Source organism: Erithacus rubecula (assembly GCF_903797595.1).
Source record: "Erithacus rubecula genome assembly, chromosome: 11".
NCBI classification, from domain to species: domain Eukaryota; kingdom Metazoa; phylum Chordata; class Aves; order Passeriformes; family Muscicapidae; genus Erithacus; species Erithacus rubecula.
Genome location: NC_136663.1, coordinates 7,049,397 through 7,067,154, shown reverse-complemented (window position 1 = coordinate 7,067,154; position 17,758 = coordinate 7,049,397). Strand labels below are relative to the sequence as shown.

Genomic DNA, 17,758 nt, shown 5'->3' with positions numbered 1-17,758 from the left:
TTTTTTCCAGTTTACATGAAGCCCGTTGGGCATTTTGTTCCCTGTTGGAGTTAGAAATATTTATAAGTCTAATTAGAGACACTTAAAAGAGTGATTAGTGTGAAGCATCAGCTGCTGGCGGCATTCTGTGTGTGTGTATGTATGTGTGTGTTCACACATGGATGCAATGCTAGTTTACAATTTGTTCCTGTGCCTCAAAGCTGTGAAATGCCCTTAATTCCCCCGGCACCGATGGAAACTGTGGGCATTGGCTGGCTCTGTGCAGTGGCTCGGCACTACACAGCATCACATCTCTGGGAAGGGTTGTGTCTCCCTATCTTTGTACACTGATGTAAGAACAAGTGCCTAAGGAAAAAAATTTAATTTACAAAATTAAAAAAAAAAATTTAAAAGGGAGAAAAAAGCATGTGTATGTTGAAAGCTGCTGTTAGATCCGTAGGACAGAAATCATCATGGCCCCACTCCTGCCTGCCCATGGATTGCCTTGCAATCTCTCATCTCACAAGTGCACCGTTGTCTTTCCCTCTTTTTCCTTTGCTGCTGGCTATCAGCTCTGCATCCTCACCCTCCCCGGACCTGTGTGTGCAGCACAGATGCAGATGTCTCTCGGGAGAGGCTCTCACACACTCTGCTTTGGGGAGCAGAACCATCTGCAGGTGCTGCCAGGGAGCAGCGGGGGCTGCAGGGGCTGCAGGGGCTGCCCCAGCCCGAGGGCAGCTGGAGACGAGCCGGGTCTGAGCTGGTGCTGAGCCCCGGGCACGGGCGGGTCCCACCCGGGAGCTCCGGGATTCTTCTCCCGGCCCCGGGCACGGCACAGCCGGGAACGGCACAGAGGGAATGGCACAGAGTGAGTGGCACAGCAGGAATGGCACAGCTGGGAATGGCACAGCCGGGAATGGCACAGAGGGAATGGCACAGTGGGAATGGCACAGAGGGAATGGCACAGCCGGGAATGGCACAGCGGGAATGGCACAGCGGGAATGGCACAGTGGGAATGGCACAGAGGGAATGGCTGGTGCAGCACAGGGTGCTTCCACAACATCCACCCTGCAAACCTCGGTGCTTCCAGCCTAGAGCCACTGCCCTGAGGCCGGGGCAGCCCTACAGGCGCTGTGGATCCACTGAGCACCCCCCAACGAGCTCAGCCTGCTGAGAGCACCCCAGGAACCACAGCCCGACCACCAGCCCCAGTGCTGGGCTCCAGAGCTGCCACAAACCAGAGTCTGACAAGTTTAGAGCCAGGTGTAAGCCCTGAGGTCCTGCTCACAGCACTGTCCATCTCCTAAAACTCCTGGGACAAGTGCCAGTGTCCCTGTTCTCCCCTGGCCCAGTGACAGCCCCACAGGTGCTGTGTCAGAGCTGCTGCCTGTGAAACACCCCGAGTTAGAGTTGGTTAAAATATCTTGAGGCAACTCCTGCGAGTTCAGGCCCTCCTCGACCAGGGATTTCTTTTTTCTAGTCATCATATAAACAGAATTAAAAGGTCAGTGCTGCCCCCACATGCTTACAAAAGCTTTTGGCTGGAATGGCTTGAGAAAGATAGGGAGATATGTAGAGAGCACTTTAATAATACATTTGTTTTGCATACCTGTGGTCTTTGTCACAAACCAAACAAACAAATAAAAAACTTTCCTTGATCTCTGCTTTCAAAAACTTATGTGAAAAATATCTTCAGATTTATTCTTATCAATTTCAGAGCTATATTTAGAGTATTTTCTGCAGAAACAGTCTGTAATACAGTTCCACTGACACTGAGATGGTTTAGCTTGACTTTTTAATATTTCTTTTTGGGGAGACATTAATAAACTGACAGTCCCCTAAATTACCTACAAAACAATCTTTTTTTTCACTTAGTGTCTCTGTGTCTAGTCCATGCAGCCCTTACAATCCACGTAGTGATTTCCCTGAGGGCAGATAGAAATTGCTTTTTCATTTTTCCTATGTCCACGTCTGCGCAGCTACAGAAAGTCCCATACAAACTGAAGGTAAAACACAATAGAGAGAAGTTACAATGAACTCACTTTACTCCAAGTAGTAGCAAGTGGCCATGTGAAGGGATGTACAAAAAAACCAAGCTATTTTTCTGTCTCTGGTCTTTTCAGTAACAAGGAGGTTAAGGTATCCCTCCTGGCAGGGGGTGAGACTCAAATGTCACGCTGAAGAATGACGTTGTGTGTGTCCCTTTAAAAACTTTGAATAGAAACTAGTTTAAATTTGAATCTAAAAAGATAAAGTGAGCTGGGTTCAACCTGGAACTGGCTAAAATGTTTCATGCCGCATGTTCATGAGGGAGGGGAAAAAAACCATACTTTTTTTAAAATCTAAACGTTGCTTTTTTCAGTGATGAAACATTAAAACACTGCTTTATTTTATGACAACAGACAGTTTGTTACACTTCAGAGTTACATAAAGAACCAGACCCTGCAACGGGGTGGAGATTCAGCTTGGAAATCCCCTGGATTTCTGGCTCAATTCGTCCTTGTGCACAAAAACCAGGCACCACAGCCAATAAATTTGTTTCAAGCAAGCGATGTGTACCCGAGCCCAGCCCAGGCGTGTGGGCAGGAAGGATCAGGCAGGATGTGGCTGCTGCCCACCCAACCTCCATGGCAATGAGGGGTCTCACAGCTGGGTCAGCCCCAGCAGCCCCGGGGTGTCCTGCAGCAGGTGGCAGCCCCAGCCAGGTCCCTGCTGAGCTGGCAGAAAGCCATTCCCTGCTCTGTGGGACAGAGGGAGCCTCAGGAAGGTGCTGGGAGGGATGAGGGCACAGGGAGTTGCAGGTCCAACTCTATGTAGAACATTTTTGTGCAGTCCACCCAGGAAACATTGCCACAAGAAATTTCATTCAGCCTTCATTTTAGTCTTTGGCAGAGCTTCATTTGAATGCATCTATTAAACAAATCTCTCTTCTTGCCCAGGCTTATTTCACTTTAACTGTCCTGAATATGAAATCTCCCAGCTGGGATACAGGTACTCCAGGGCTTCAGCAGAAAGAAAAATAAAACCAAAACACTGAATTCAGAGAGGACTGAGACCAGAGGAGGGGTTATAGAACAGATTGACTTGGATGGAGTAACAATAAAACTTATGATCCTGCTTTCCTAACTAGCCTGACTACATGTGTACCAAAATCAGAGTTGTGAATATACAAATGTCATGAAACCACACAAAAAAATAATATGAAAATATTTTAATGTTGTCTGATTAGAAATTCCATTTTCAGAAATACAACAAATACAAATGGCATTATTACTCTGTAAACATCTTCCCTCAGACCCTTTGAAACCTCAAAGCAGATTTTTAAATACATTTTCAGAAAAAAACTGTGTCAAAAAAGACAAAGAATTACAATGCATTTGAGAAAAGTCCTGAAGTTAATTTCAAAATGATATATTTTTAGCATAAGAATACTTCTGGAGGAAGAGCATTTTCTGTTTCTTTAGGAATCCTTAAATTTTTCCAGCAGGAAAGCTGGATGGGCACACTCTGTACCATCCCTCGTTATTTTTAATTAGGTAATAGACTTGAAGTTACTTTACCATTGTTTTAAACGACCACTAACAATTCTGAGAAAGGTATATTAAATTCCAAAATTAACAAGAAGATGTAAGGAGCCTGATCCTGCTAACCCTTGCTCCTCCAAGCAATCCTCTTTCTTTTCTACTTACCGTGGAGTCTAAGAACTTCAGGATTAAGTCAGATCTTAAAACCATAATTCCATTTATTTGTAGAGGCAAACATGCCTTTTGCTTAACATAAATGTTTTTATTCAAAATGAGGTTGTCAATTTGAAAGCATTTTAAATTCACGTTTAGGAGAAACTTTGTGCAGTTTCACACAGACGGGGGATGCACGGGCCTGAAGGGATGGGCTGGACCTCAATGGATCTGGACAATTCCAGCAGGGCTGAAGGGATGGGCTGGACCTGGGCAATTCCAGCACCCAGAGCTGCCTTCCCAGCCCCAGTCACCCCATGAACAAACAGCCCCTGTTTGGATGCACAGTCATGGATTAACTCCTGCAGAGCCCCTTTGGGTGCCCAATCCCACAGGATCAGCACTGCCCATGGCTGTTCTGCACCCTGAGACCCCAGACACAGCTCCTCTGCCACCAAAATCACATCAGCAGTGGGGAAAGAGCTCCTGGAATCCCAGCAGCACATCCCTGTCATGGGGCTGGTGGGATGCTGGCAGCTCTGCAGTGCGTTGTGCTGGGATGGGAGCAGCTCTGGGAATAAACAGGAGGCCCCACACAGAAACAGGGGGACAGGAACTGAAAGTGATGCTGTCACCCATCACTGGAACTCCTCCTGAGAGAAAATGTGCCAGCAGTGGTACAAGGACACACAGGGTGTGCACCCAGATGCTCACAATTTGCTGTCTCACTTAATGGCTTTTTTCCTCTTGAATTATCTCCTATAAATAAAGAAGACAGAACAGAATGTGATTTAATATTCACAGCATTTTTCAAGCAGTATTACACAAGTAACCAACAAAAAAAAAACCCCAAAATGTTGCAGCAACCTGCAACCCCTATCTCACATATATTAGCAAACAGCTAATTCTGGTTTGCTGCCTGCAAGCCTCAGGTCTGAGTTTTGTTGCATTTTTAAAGCCTGCATCAGAAGCTTAACCAGAAATAGTCAAATCATCATTTTCAAGGCATTCTTAATTAAATAGCATCATATGTAGTCCCTGCAAACCACTAAAAATATTCAGCTGTGTTTAGGGGTTTTTGTTTATACATTTCATCCAGCTCAGGAGTACCACAAAATAAGTCAGCAGTTGTCTTCTTTTTTTTCAAATAATATACTTTCTAAAAGGAGAGTTTTTATAATAGTTTGGATTCAGCTAATGGATGAATATCGTTGACTCATACATTCTTTCTTAAAGAAGACTGGACTGAGCCATTAAATAACTAAAAATAAGCCATTTTTACCCCCAAACTATTAGACTTTTTCTCTTGAAAGAGCAGTAGGGATATTTTTTTCTCAGTTCAATATGAATCCACTCATCACTCCAATTTTAATTGGTATGAAAATCCCAGGACTTACTCAGGTTTTTTCAATGTCTCAAGTGTGAGAGTCATGTTACTCATGTTTACCTCTGCCAAACAGCAGTTTGAATACAGCCCCTTCAGGCAGAACACTGTGAATATATTAAATGATTCCCAGGAAATTCATAAAATGTCCTTTTCTAATGATTCAAGGTATTTTTGTGGAGGCAGATTTTTTACTATTTTTAGCTTTTCCCAGTGTCTAGCTTGTCTAATTGCTCCTTGTGCAAGTGCTCTGGCCTGGGGCTATTTTTCAGCTCTAATTGCAAAAGAAAGGATTACATGGCTTTGCTCGTGCTGGAGATGGGGCTCAAACCCTCAGGAAAAAAACCCCTCCAGCCCCTGATTTCACAGCTACCCAGAACATTCACTCAGTTTGCTGGTGTCATCTATAACTTCAAACCTGCTGACAACAGGACCACAGGTGGGTACCTGCTGTGTGCTGCCACAGGAGCAGGGCAGCCTGACCAGTGCTGGAGTTTTCCAATTGATGGTTCTCTCATCTACTTACACAGTGCAGAAATTACCAGAGGTATTACCTTTGCAATTTTCTCTGAAAAGTCATGGAGAGATTCCCATCAAATGCTCCTGAAAATCCTGGAAACAGCATAGAGAAGTTAGGGTCTATGCTGGAAATGGGCAGTGAGCAGCCAATTTTGGTTATAAAGCTAGCAACTTATCTACCTGCCTAGGTCTGGGGAAGGAAAACCAAAATGTCAAGTTATTTTGACTTTGTTCAAAATGCCAAAATGCCACAATCAGAACTACCTAAGCTGTACTACCTGAACTTTCAGAAGATTAAAAAAAAAAACATTTTGTGCCCAGGTTCGGTTAACACTGTTTTATGGATTCTCTTCAGGGTGTTTTCATCTCTGCCCACTGAGTAACTTTACCAATAGCAGTCTGGCAGAAGCCCCTCTCATTTCAGAGCTTAAAACTCACAGCACAGCCCCTCCCACAGAGGAGGGAGATGGATCTCCTCCAGGAGAGTGGAAAACCTTAAAATCTGTTATTTTGCCTTTTCTGCATAAAGAGTGCTTGCATTTTGGCCCAAGCCTCAATTTGCCATTAAAGTAGCTCTTGTCTATACAAATGTTAGGAGCACCATCACAGCCTGGTACATCCCTGGAAAAAGAGTCACTGTCATCTCCTGCAAGGGTACAGCACTCCTCCAGAGCAGCAGCTATCTGGAAATAATTTCATTTTCCTGTGATAATACAAACATCAGCACAAAGGCCTGGTCTATGAGAGCAGTTGCACAACACTCAATAATTTCACATCCTGGTCTAAAATGTTCCACAGTCAATTTGAAGGTCCAAGGCTGAGATCCAAAAGCACCAATGTATTCACAGCTATGCAAATATTAGGAACTACTGATGTCTCAACACATGCAACATCTTACATTATATTTAGCAGACTCCCTTTAAATTCACCTGCCTACAAGCTATAAAGATTTAGTGGAACCTGTGAAAAAAACCTGGAACAGATTAAGCCAAATAATTTTTCAGCTATTACTCATTTGAAGTTTGTTTGAGGATTTTACCTCTTGGGAGATAGAGATTTCCTAAATATTCTGGCAGGTTAAAATAGTAACATATCTGAGACACTCAGATGGATGCCCAGATAGCCCTGGATTTATTCTCTGCCTCCTGCATGCCCAGATAGCCCTGAGTTTGCCCCCTGCCTCCTGCTTGCTCTGCAGCCCATGTGATGCTTTGTTTACTCACTGCACAAGCAGATCCATGCACAGCCATTCCCAGCAGAATGATTGGGAGTCCATGGCCTTCTTATGCCAGAGTCTGCAAACACTGGGCACTGCTGTGTTCCCCTCCTCCCCACTCAGCTCCCCTCTGTTTTGGGTTCAAAGTGAAACCATCCCAGACTCAGGGACCTCGAGAGAGCAGAACTTGCGAAAAGCCAGGAGAGACACTGAGGGCACGAGCATATTATCAGAAAGAATTTGAGTGCTCCCAGCAGCCCAGCAGCAAATTAGAAAGTTTTGGCTCCCAAGAATGAGTTGTGTTGTTTGTTCCTGCACACTGCAGCTGCTCGTCCCTCTCCCTCCCCACCCCCCTGCTCTGGGTGGTTTATTACACACAAGCTACTAATGAATGGGAGCCGCTGTTTTACAGTACACCACACTTACAGGACTTATCTCTAGGCCTACCACAGATTTGACTGATCAACAGCAGGGCACCACCATCATAATTCTTCCTAGAAACAGGAGGATAAAAAGGGGTTTGTTGGAGGTTGGCTGTGTCTGCAGAGAATCCTGCCTGCAGGGCCTGCTGATGCCATCACTCGCTGCTATGGTCTTTGGCCTAATAAGGTACAGAAACAAAGATTGTTCACTTGTTCAAGAATACTAAAGTACCCAAGTGACGGAAAGTGGAGGCAGCAGGGCACACATCCAAGTGGGATTAAGGCCACAAGTGCAACGTTACAGGGCTGACTGGGTGGCAGAGGGAATATCTGCCTCTGAAGAAAAAAAAAAAATCCAGTTCAAACATAATTTATAACATGTCACTCACAGTCAGAGGTGGCTGTCATTAAGAGTTAAATGTTGCATTGTGTTCAACTTATTCTGATAAGAATTCTCTAAGCTGCTTATGTGTTATCATAACTCGTGAATAAGTGGAGCGTGGGCAGGGGAGGGGGGAGAGGCTCTCTGGGCAGGATGGGACCCAGACTGGGAGCAGAAATGCTGGAGCAGGGCTGGGATGCTGGTCCCCAGTGTGGTGTACCCTCAGTCTGCACATTCCAAGCACTCCACGGTGAGTCTTAGAGTCTGCAAGCCCATGGGACTTGTCAGAGTCCAGGCTCTGCTTGGACAGATCCACCTTCTTTGCTTTTATGCATTTTTCCTGTTAGGGAGCCAGGCAGTAACACCAAGAGGATCTAAGATGGTGCATTCAGCCTCTGTTCAGCTGGTCTACATAGCAAGGCTCTATGAAGGTTTAAGAGCTGGAGCTGAAGGAGAAAAAAAATGGCTAATGTTGTAGCCAAGTAAAAAGCCCCTAAGTTAATACTGCTTACTGGAAATGGAACTGGGAATCCAACAGAAGAGCAGCAAAGCAGCTTCTTTAGGGACAATATTAAATTCCTCTGACTGATTTGGCAGTTTGGAAGCAGCAGGATTGTTTTCTCTAGTTTAGGGAAACCCAGCAACAGACCCCACTGAAGTTCAAGCAGCTACATCAGGCCAAATCCCACTAAACTTTTCAGACTTATCAGGAGAATTTTTCCCTACAACTTTTTCCCTACTTCATTTTGGGTGTAGAGGGAGAAATCTCTGTGGAATAAGAATTGGAATCATAGGAGCCCATTCATTTTCACAGAATTAGAATCATAGGAGCCTGTTCATTTGCACAGCTCCCTTAGTGCAAATAGCCACTGTAATTCCCAGTTAGAAGCATTCAGAAAGCAGCAGTTTGTTTACTCACTGGCTTGGGCTACCTGGATCATGTTACACCTGCTGGGGCTGCTGCTAACCTGGGTGGTTGATTTTAAACTGGCACTGTTGCTTTTATAAAGCCTTTAATGTAGTAGGCTCTGGCTGTGTTCAAGATCTCACCCACCAAGCCAAGGCTTAAGGGACTTTGGGCTGAGACATCCCAGTCCTCTACTCCCCTGTCACTCAAGTCAACAACCACAACTTTGCTGCAGTAGGTGTGGGACAAATATTTCACTCTCTGACTTGTGCATGATCTGACTAAAGACCCAGGGTCTCTGATTTGTCCATACTACAGAAAAATGCACCAAGTGCCTGGTTTTGTGAGTACCAAGCTGAATCTGAGTATGTGACCTGGCAGTGTTGTGCTCAGCTGTGTTGGAAAGCCAGAGGGTTGATCACAGCGAGCTCCTGGTGCCCAGCGGTGGCTGCAGGACGCTGCAGGTGCAGGGTGCATGGTGTGTGTGCAGGCACTACAATGCTGCAGGGCATGCATGTTTCTGGTTTCTACAGCTCTGAGGACAGTTCCCTGCAGCCACCTCTCTCCAAGGGGAAACAGAAGATGACTCAGGAATTGCATCCATCCATTCCTCCCCCATCCATGGCAGCACCTGGAGCACACCCACGCATGGGACGTGAACCCACTGAAAAGTTTTTGGGTGGGTGCCCCCATGGGGATGTGCTTGTCTGTTGTGCAGCTTTAAGAGTGTGCAAGCCCAAATCCATTTGTCTGGATGCAAGTTATGGTAAGCAATCAGTAGAACCTGTCAAAAGAAAAGTTAAAATAGATGTAACTGATGTGTGAAGGTGTGTTTTACCCAGCTCTAAATTCTGCTGGATATGTGAGTAGAGGCAGGTAGTAGATTAACTATGCAGCTCAGAGACCATTAAGGCTTGCAGAGGAACAATTAGTCTAGAATTTGCATTTCATGAAATTGAACCTTTTATAAAACTTACAGCACAGCTAAAGACAGAGGTTTCTTCAAATAAGCATTTCCCTCTGATCTTTGTCACATGGGGTTTGCAGTGTCTTGCCAGGATATGAGAACCTAAAAATGTAAAAGGCGATTTTTCAGCAAAAATTAAACCCACTGGTTTATCTTTACCATCTGTGTGAAGGATAAACAGAGAGAATAAATAAATAAATAAATACTGAAAAATACATTTGTTTTAAATAAATGTAAACAAAGGGTTTGACACATTTGCAGTATGTAATACTGGTTTTAAAACATGATTTCAACCACCTGACACATTCAATTAAATACAGAAAACTCTCCAGGTTGTATTTGCATTCTGGAAGAGCAGATACAAAAGAAAGTGTAAGTGCAGCAAATCATTCTGAAAATAAACTGATTTGAACAGAGAATGAGTTCTCTCTGAAAGGCTGCAGCATCACTGACTTTGTAGCATTACTTGAAAAAGCTGCAAGTATCTTATTTTTCCCCATAAAACAAATACACTTTGAGAAGGGCAGACGATAGCTTGATCTACCTTCCAAGAAACCACGAGAGAAGAAAATCACTTCTAGGAGCACAAATTTTCATTTAGGCCTCTTTTTTGTCCAATATTCAGGGAAATTCCTAATGCAATTCATAGTCTTTGATTAAAAAAAAAGAAAAAGTGCAGCAATAAATGATGGAAGGAAACCAAATCCCTTTTCCAAGCAGTGACACTGCCACTTTAATAGTTTCCCACTGTACTTGGGGTTAGTTGCCAGAGAAGCCTTGTTCAGCCTATTTGGGGGCCCCATGAAATGCTGCAAGCGTTACTGAAATGAGCACTTGTCTTTTGTTGAGCTGCATGCTAGCACCATACAGTGCTGAGCTGATAAATCCACTTTTTCTAACACAAGCATTTTTCAAACAAAACTACCATGAGACTGATGAGTAATGCCAGCTTGCCAAAAAAAAAAAAAAAAAAAAAAAAAAAAGAAAAAGACACACACCCCTCCCAGGCAGTGCTGACACTGACAGCTGTTAAATTCACATATTCACAAAATGAGATGGGTTACATAACTGGAAATTACAAGAGCGACTCACCAGCAAGAGGAACTGCAAAGCAAGGCATCACTGGGTCTTGGGAAGGAGGAGATCACAGTTCCATTGCACTGTCCCACTGATGGCTGGGATAAAGCTGTGCCTTGAGCACACAAAGGTTGCTGGGCTCTCCTCACCCTGCACCATCAGTGCTGGGATTTTTCTTTTTCAGCAAAGTGAGGATGTGTGTAGAAAAAGGATATATTAGTGCTGCTGTGTATGTTATGACACAAGGGTAGTTTAAAAGTCCATATGTAATATTTTGCAAGGCATGATGCAAAAGCAATGGCTCTAAAAGGCTTATGGCAAATCTTGAGCAGCTGCAGTTTGATGTGCTGGGTAGGTTAATTTAGACAAAATCTAGGTAGCTTTTAATTTGCATCAATTTTTTCAGATATTTCAGCATTTTGCAAAGATGTTGTATTTATCATTCTCATTGTATGGCCATAGAGCTGAACTCTGGAGAAGATCTGTAATCCTCCCATGAAGAACACGAAGGTAGTGACACAATGTCATCCCACCACCACATCACCTGCATTTATTTCAGTATCTAGTTCTAAATTGGTTTGAAAACTTTGACAAAAGCACCTGGTTCTGGAAGGGCCATGGAGCAGGTGATGGAGGAATGGCATCAAGGGCTCCTGAGGAATGACAGGCTGTGGAGCTCAGAAAAAGGAGCAGTGAGGGAAGATGGCAATGTCTGCACAAGCTGCCAGGCCCTAACGTGTTACTGAGATTGCCAGAAATGAGGTTCTGAAGGGGGCTAATCTGGACATAAATCAAAGCAGAAAACAATGGATGTCTTTATGAATGGCCATAATAAAAAAAAATCCAGTAATTAAACCACTATTAACATCAAGCTGAATTTTATACATTCAAAATTATCTATGCTTCAAGTTTTTATGCTCATGGCTGAATTCATTCTTCTTACATTTTAAGAGAGGTTTTGTTGTTATAAAAAAGACACCTTAAAGCTTTTTTTATAAGCAAGTTTATCAAACAAGAAATAAAGATGAAACAACTAAATGCATAAAGTTCCATGTACTTTATAAGTTTATCTATAATAAACTAAGCTAATGCAAAATCAAGATGCACAGATAAATCATGAGAAAAAAAAAAAAAAGAAACACAGAAATGAATGCTTTGAGGGTGATGTCACCTAAACTGGTGTGTAGGTACAGTCTGCTGCGTAGGAGAGCAGTGAAAGCATAAACACAATACTAGATGTGCATTAAGCCACAAACAGAAATAGCTGTGAACAATGGCAAAGTCTGGTTGCTCTTGGAACCTTAATGTAAGGAAACATCTTTATAAAAGATGAGACAATAGTGGGTCTATAAATGACAACCCCGTAGGCAGGGAAGGATTAAGAACTTCCTATAGTTCCTAAAGTATCAACTTCTATAGTAACCCTTCCACAAAGGCTGCCATAAGTGCTTGCTCTGAATTAGTCCACCCAGAATAGGAAGAAGCATCAGAATTAGTTTGACTTTTCCTCTGGACACCAGCCACACACTCTCAAGGCAGAGGGGGAGCAGTAAAGGCAGACGGAAGCACAGCACTTGTTTAGGACCTTTTGCCAGCACACCTCGAAGTCCCAGTGCTCCTTTGCCCTCCCTGCTTCCTCCAGAACCCAGAGACCTTTGCCAGCCCTGATCCAATGTGCTCTCTCTAAAGCTGAGCTTCTCTGTCCTGTGGAGCACTGGGAATGTGGGCTGTGGACACAAGCAAATATGAACTAGGCTGAGGCTTCAGTGCCCATTTATCACTTTTATTTTATTTATTTTGAAGTGGATTTTTTTGTTGTTGTTTTGTTTGTTTGTAAAGTAATAAAATGCATTCATTTAACCAGCCATGTGTTTAATTTGAAAACATAACAAAATACTTTCCAACACCTCATGGTCCATGACCTGAGACATATTTCTGTACAGAAAACATCCTCTGAGCTTTCAGGAAGCAGATAACCCTCAGACCTCAGATCTTCTTGTAGACTGCCACATACTCTTTCAATAAAAATTTTAATTTAAGACTATGAGCATTACTATTTAATACAATTCCACAGACCAGCCAGAGGGAACTTTCAAAAGCCTCATGGGGTATCAGTGGTCCATAGGACAGGGGCTGGGAGCCACCACAGATTTTGGTGATTCTGCTGGTTTATCTCTAACACAGCACTAAGCCTGTTCACATGCATGCCTCTGGTGAAATTCAGAGTCTGCACTTTAGAGAGTTTTCCAAAAAGCCAAATGAAGCTGTGTGAGCACTTCACTGCACTAATGGGGAAGAAGAAGAATTGTCCACTGAAGCTATTGCTAACACAGACACCTTTGGGCACTCCAAATCCTTGGATGTGGATGAACTCAACAACATGGAGAGGTACAAAACATGCAAGACCAGGACCTGTTCCAAGTGACATTTGTAGATTTGTGGCTGATTATAAATTCAATAGGATCTACAGAAGTCAACACTAAAGAATTTGCAGCACGTTAAGCTCTTGAGATCTCCTTGTTGTTGCCTCTGTCAACAATTCCTCATTCCAAGCTGGAAGCTTTAGGGCAAATCTGGGGCAATTCTGGACCAAAAGTTCCAGTGGAATATTTCTATCTGTTTTCAGAAGTGATCCCCTGTCTATCAGGTGGAACTTGGTCCCTGAGCGATGACAATACAAAGCAGATATAAGGTTTTGGTTTTTTTTATGCTAAAAATTACACAGGTGCTTTTGAAAATACTGAAGATTCACCATCCAGCTATTTACAGTCCTGGTTTTTTGGGGCTTTTTTTTTAAAAACAAGAAAATGTTCTGATTCTTACCAAGGGCTGTAAATTTCATCTTCCCAAATTCAAGCACAGAAGCCCTGAATCAACATGCTTCCTAATGGGAATAAATTATTTTCAGTAGAGCTCTGTTAAGAATGACCACCAAAACCAAACTATTATTAGTATTCAGGATAGAACTAAATAGTGTTACCGTGGATATCTGAATGTGCAGGTGTGGGCTTTGAATTATTTTATGGCAAAATTCATCCCCATTTCCTACTCCTGGTCATCAAACCTGCTCCCACTGGAGCAGATTATGATGCCCCTGTAAGAGGCAGGACCTTGGCCAGTAGATATCCATGGATTTTGGGGGGTTTCTGCAGAGTAAGGTGTTACTGCAAGTAAAAGTTAAATATTCTTGCTCTTGCAACCTGTGGGAGTTCTCAGCAGTTTAGCACAGCCCAGATGTTCTTTCTGAACTCTATTTTATGGACTTGTCTCTCCAACCTTGGTGGAACTGCTCAGCTGGAAAGGGGCTGAGAAGAAAAATGTCAGAGCCAGGCCCTTCCTAGCATGAGAAGTGTTTGGGCAAGGTTCTCACTGCATAATTTTTCTAAGAATGGGAACAAATATTAAAGCAATTTTCTTCCTTCAGAGAAGTTTTAAAATCACTTTAAGTTTGATAGCACTTTCCAGCTAGGAAACTGGACTTTGCTCCTCAGTTTAGCTCCACTTACTCATCTGATAACTACCAATTACTGGTGTGAGCAATGCACGAGGTTTTGTAGCAGTGGGAATAAAACACAAGAGCAAATCCACTTGCTCAGAAGGGCAAATTTTTTACATTCAATAACAAAATCAGAACTCTCCAACAGCCCTTCCCTCCCCCACACAGTTTGTTACTTAAAATCTAAAAGGCAAAAAATACTATGTTCTCTATGAATACAATCTTAGCATGATCAATTTTTTTCCTATAAAAAAAACGTAATCACTTTTATAGCTTTTCTATTTGTACTGCAAACCAGTAAAGGAAAACTCAGAAACTCTCACATTTTCATTTCACACTATTCTGATTTTTATCTTATTTCCCAGTTTAAAAACAGATTACAGGGATTAAGAGACTTCTCAATCTGAAAAGAATGCACATATTAGGGAAATTGCTACCTAAAATAAATAGCCCACTTTAATAAGCAGTCTCCTAGTTTGTACGATATTATGAGAAAAAAACACTTCACAGACATCTAGTTTAATACATGCCAGTCAGCTTCACTTACAAGTTAAAAAATCCAGAGATAGATAAAATATTAGTTTGGTTTGGAATATGCAAAGTGTCATTTTTTTCATATATTAATGCACTGAAGTACTTGATACAATATTATTATGGAAGGAAAAAATAGTTGCCAGAAAGGTTTATTTAAGGAATGGTTACTTCAAATAAAACCTTTAACTAAAAAGATTGTTTTTTAATATGCTTTTAATGATCCTGCTCCTCATACCTACCTCCTTGCTTCCCAAACTGTTTGTACTGTCCCCAATAACACTCAGTGGAAAGCTGTCGTTCCTGGCTAAATCCTTGCTTAGGTTGGATGCTATGCCTCCGTTAGACAGGGTCACAAGGTCACAATCGATTTTGGAGGCCACCTGGAGAGTCCAGGCCGTGAACTGACTCAAAAAATTTATATCAGAGCTGGAATGGTCCACCTCCCAGGGCTCAGCCTGCGCTAACACCCCAACCGCAGGATGGAGCCTGCCAGGCCCAGCTCAGGGAGAGGCCAGAGTTGTTGACCCCGTTAGCTGACCTCTTCAAACTTCAGGAGAATTTTTCTGGCAGTTACCACGGTGACTGGGCACTCCAAGCTTATCCTTCTTACTGAAAAAAAAAAAAAAAAAAAAAAAAAAAAAAAAAAAAAAAAGACGAAAAATTAAGAAGAAAAAAAAACGTTAAAACCTACCTCGTAGGGATGTCTATCAAGAATCAAATATGTAAAAGTTTTAATTGTTTGCTTCTCTCTTGTGCTGCTCTGGCTCTAACTGGTACATCCAGTGTGAACTCAGAGAAAACAGTTTGGCTGAAAACATCTGAACTTGTGAAGAAACACTGCTCAGTGGTTTTAACAAGAAGCATTTCTAATATCTGCTGGTGATCACAAGTGACACACTAACAGGTTTATTGTGAAACAGTATTTATTTTTCTTTCTGTATCTTTCTCCAAATTACTACGATTTCTTATTGAACTGAGAAAAAGCTGAGACAGAGTGTGAGGAAAGGATTCTATGCTGCCTTCAGGTTTTTTTTCTTTTAAAAACTATCTGCTTGGTGAAACATTAAGTATGCAGCAATACATTGTTTTGGTCTCTCAGAAGAGACTGCATAACCTATTTAATGTACCATGAAATATTATTTAAGAGGAAAAAAGCAAAAAAAAAACCCCAAAAGTTGTCAGACATTGTTAGTGCTGGCTTTTTCAGGCACTTTGAACACTAATCACTTCACACATAAAATTTAGCAGGTAAGCAAGGTCTCGTGATGCTGACAGAAAACACTTGAAACACATCAAGGGATCACAGAGCGCGCTAAGTAAACAAGAAAACAAAGTGCACTCTTCATTTCTGAAACAATAAGGGAAAACTGGAGCTTCTTAATTTCAGAGCAATCACATATTACATACAGAGCTTTTATGTAAATTTTACTCATGCTCCTCTACTTGAAATAGCATCTTGCAAAAGGGAGCACTGAAGAGTACACTGCATTATAGCTGGAAAAATCCTACTTAAGGGCTCCTGATGGCAAACTGTCAATCAGTATTCCCGCTTGTTATGAACTGCTCATTTCTGGAGTACAGCTAAACAGAGGTTTAATGATTGAAACTTTAATGGCATTTTGTCTCACACGTGGTTCTGAGTATCTTCTGTTGTTTGAAGAGTTAAATATGGATATTCAAATTCCTGCTCAACCACTGCTCTGCTCCTCCTGGGCTTCTCCACTGGCAGTGCTGAGATGGCAGAGGGGACCGAGCTGCTGAGTTGCCTCTCATGGGAGGAGATCACACAGACCCTATGGATACAAAAATAAAGCAGGATGTTTGGGTGTGGGAAGCAAAAAGAACATAACTGATCTTTTCTTCCAGACTCGCTTTTCATTTCTGCTGGAAGGAGGAGAAGAAGGCAGTCCAGCATATGTGTGCTAACTAACATTAAAAAAATAAGTGAATGCAGGCACAGTACTCTTTTTCCTTTCAAAACTGGTTCAATTGCTTTGAAATATAATATGCCTCAATGCTAAATAGATACATAGACACTTAATAATATTATTTATCAATAGTGAATTAACATGAAAACAATTTAAATTAAAACACTTAAAGATTGTTTCTCTGTTATTAAGGATGTGTTAGAAAAAGGCTAAGCCTCTTACTAGGAGATGAATTTTTTCATCTGTGTTTTTGTTATGGCTATACAAGATGTTTTTATACTTTCTCTTTTTTTCTCTGCGTGAAATAATGTAAATTGAAACAGTCAGGTGACTGATCAATAGGCTAGTAGGAAGAAAAAAGTGTTTGTTAAATTATATTTTTTCTTTCTTTCTTTTTGAACAACACTTTATATATAAGCATGTGCCTTTCAATTAGATACCATGATTTATGAAGTCATGCTCAGGGCTAGCCAGGTTGTTGACTCAGATCAGAGCTATGATGCCAGCTCATTCCCTGGTGACAAACACTGACTGTCCTTCCCGCAGCCAGGCACCCCTGGCAGCCTTATGAAAAGACCTTGTGGTTGGCACAGCACTGAGCAGGAAATGAGGTCCTCTCCGGTTTGGGACAGAGATGACTGGAGTTACAGAAAGCTGTAAAGCAAAATCAGCATCTCCTGAGTCACAGACTTTAGGCTCTGGTGGACCCTGCAGTTCCCAGGGTGACCTGGCCCACCAGCGCTGCCTCTCTGCACCCCCTCAGCTCCCACCGAGTGCCCAGGGGCACCCTGCACCCTGCACGGGCTGATTTCATGTGGGAGAGGGGAACAAAGGGCACCAGGGTGCCCCAACCTCCCCATGTGCCCCAGCTTGGTGCTCAGCATCCTCCTGAGGGAGTCCCTTTCTCCCTCACCCCTACCAGAGAGATTTTTTGCACACTGTGTGCTGGTTTTCAATATCACAAGGCTTTTATGTCAGCCTATAACCTGGACATCTTTGTGTGGCCTACCCTCCTCCAGGAATTTCACATATAAATCACTGGAAAGCGGGAAATCCTTAAGACCTGGTAGGAAGCTGTTTACCATGTTTGCATCAGTACAGACAGCTGCAGACCACAGAACATCTTGAATTATAGGTACTACAGTGACCCAGACACCTGGACCTGAAATAGAGGAACTTGGCCCTCTTATTCCAAGATCTCTGAGCCAGAAAGTGAGCTCCTGGAAGGGGGTTAGAAACTCCTAATGAATTCATGGAGTAGAACTCCCCG

General features: G+C 42.6%; 1 long non-coding RNA gene across 2 annotated transcripts in view; it reads right to left on the bottom strand.

The window, feature by feature from the left end:
• Window positions 1-13,222: 13,222 nt before the first annotated feature.
• Window positions 13,223-17,758, bottom strand: part of LOC306806303 — a 256,396-nt gene continuing 251,860 nt past the window's right edge. Inside the window, exons 5-6 of one of the 2 annotated variants that reach the window (XR_013775442.1) lie at window positions 16,189-16,353; window positions 13,223-15,169 (exon numbers count right to left, since the gene is read on the bottom strand). This is a non-coding gene — a long non-coding RNA (uncharacterized lncRNA). Of the gene's footprint in view, window positions 15,170-15,761; window positions 16,354-17,758 lie in introns of those variants that run through there. The other variant, XR_013775443.1, reaches the window with a different exon arrangement.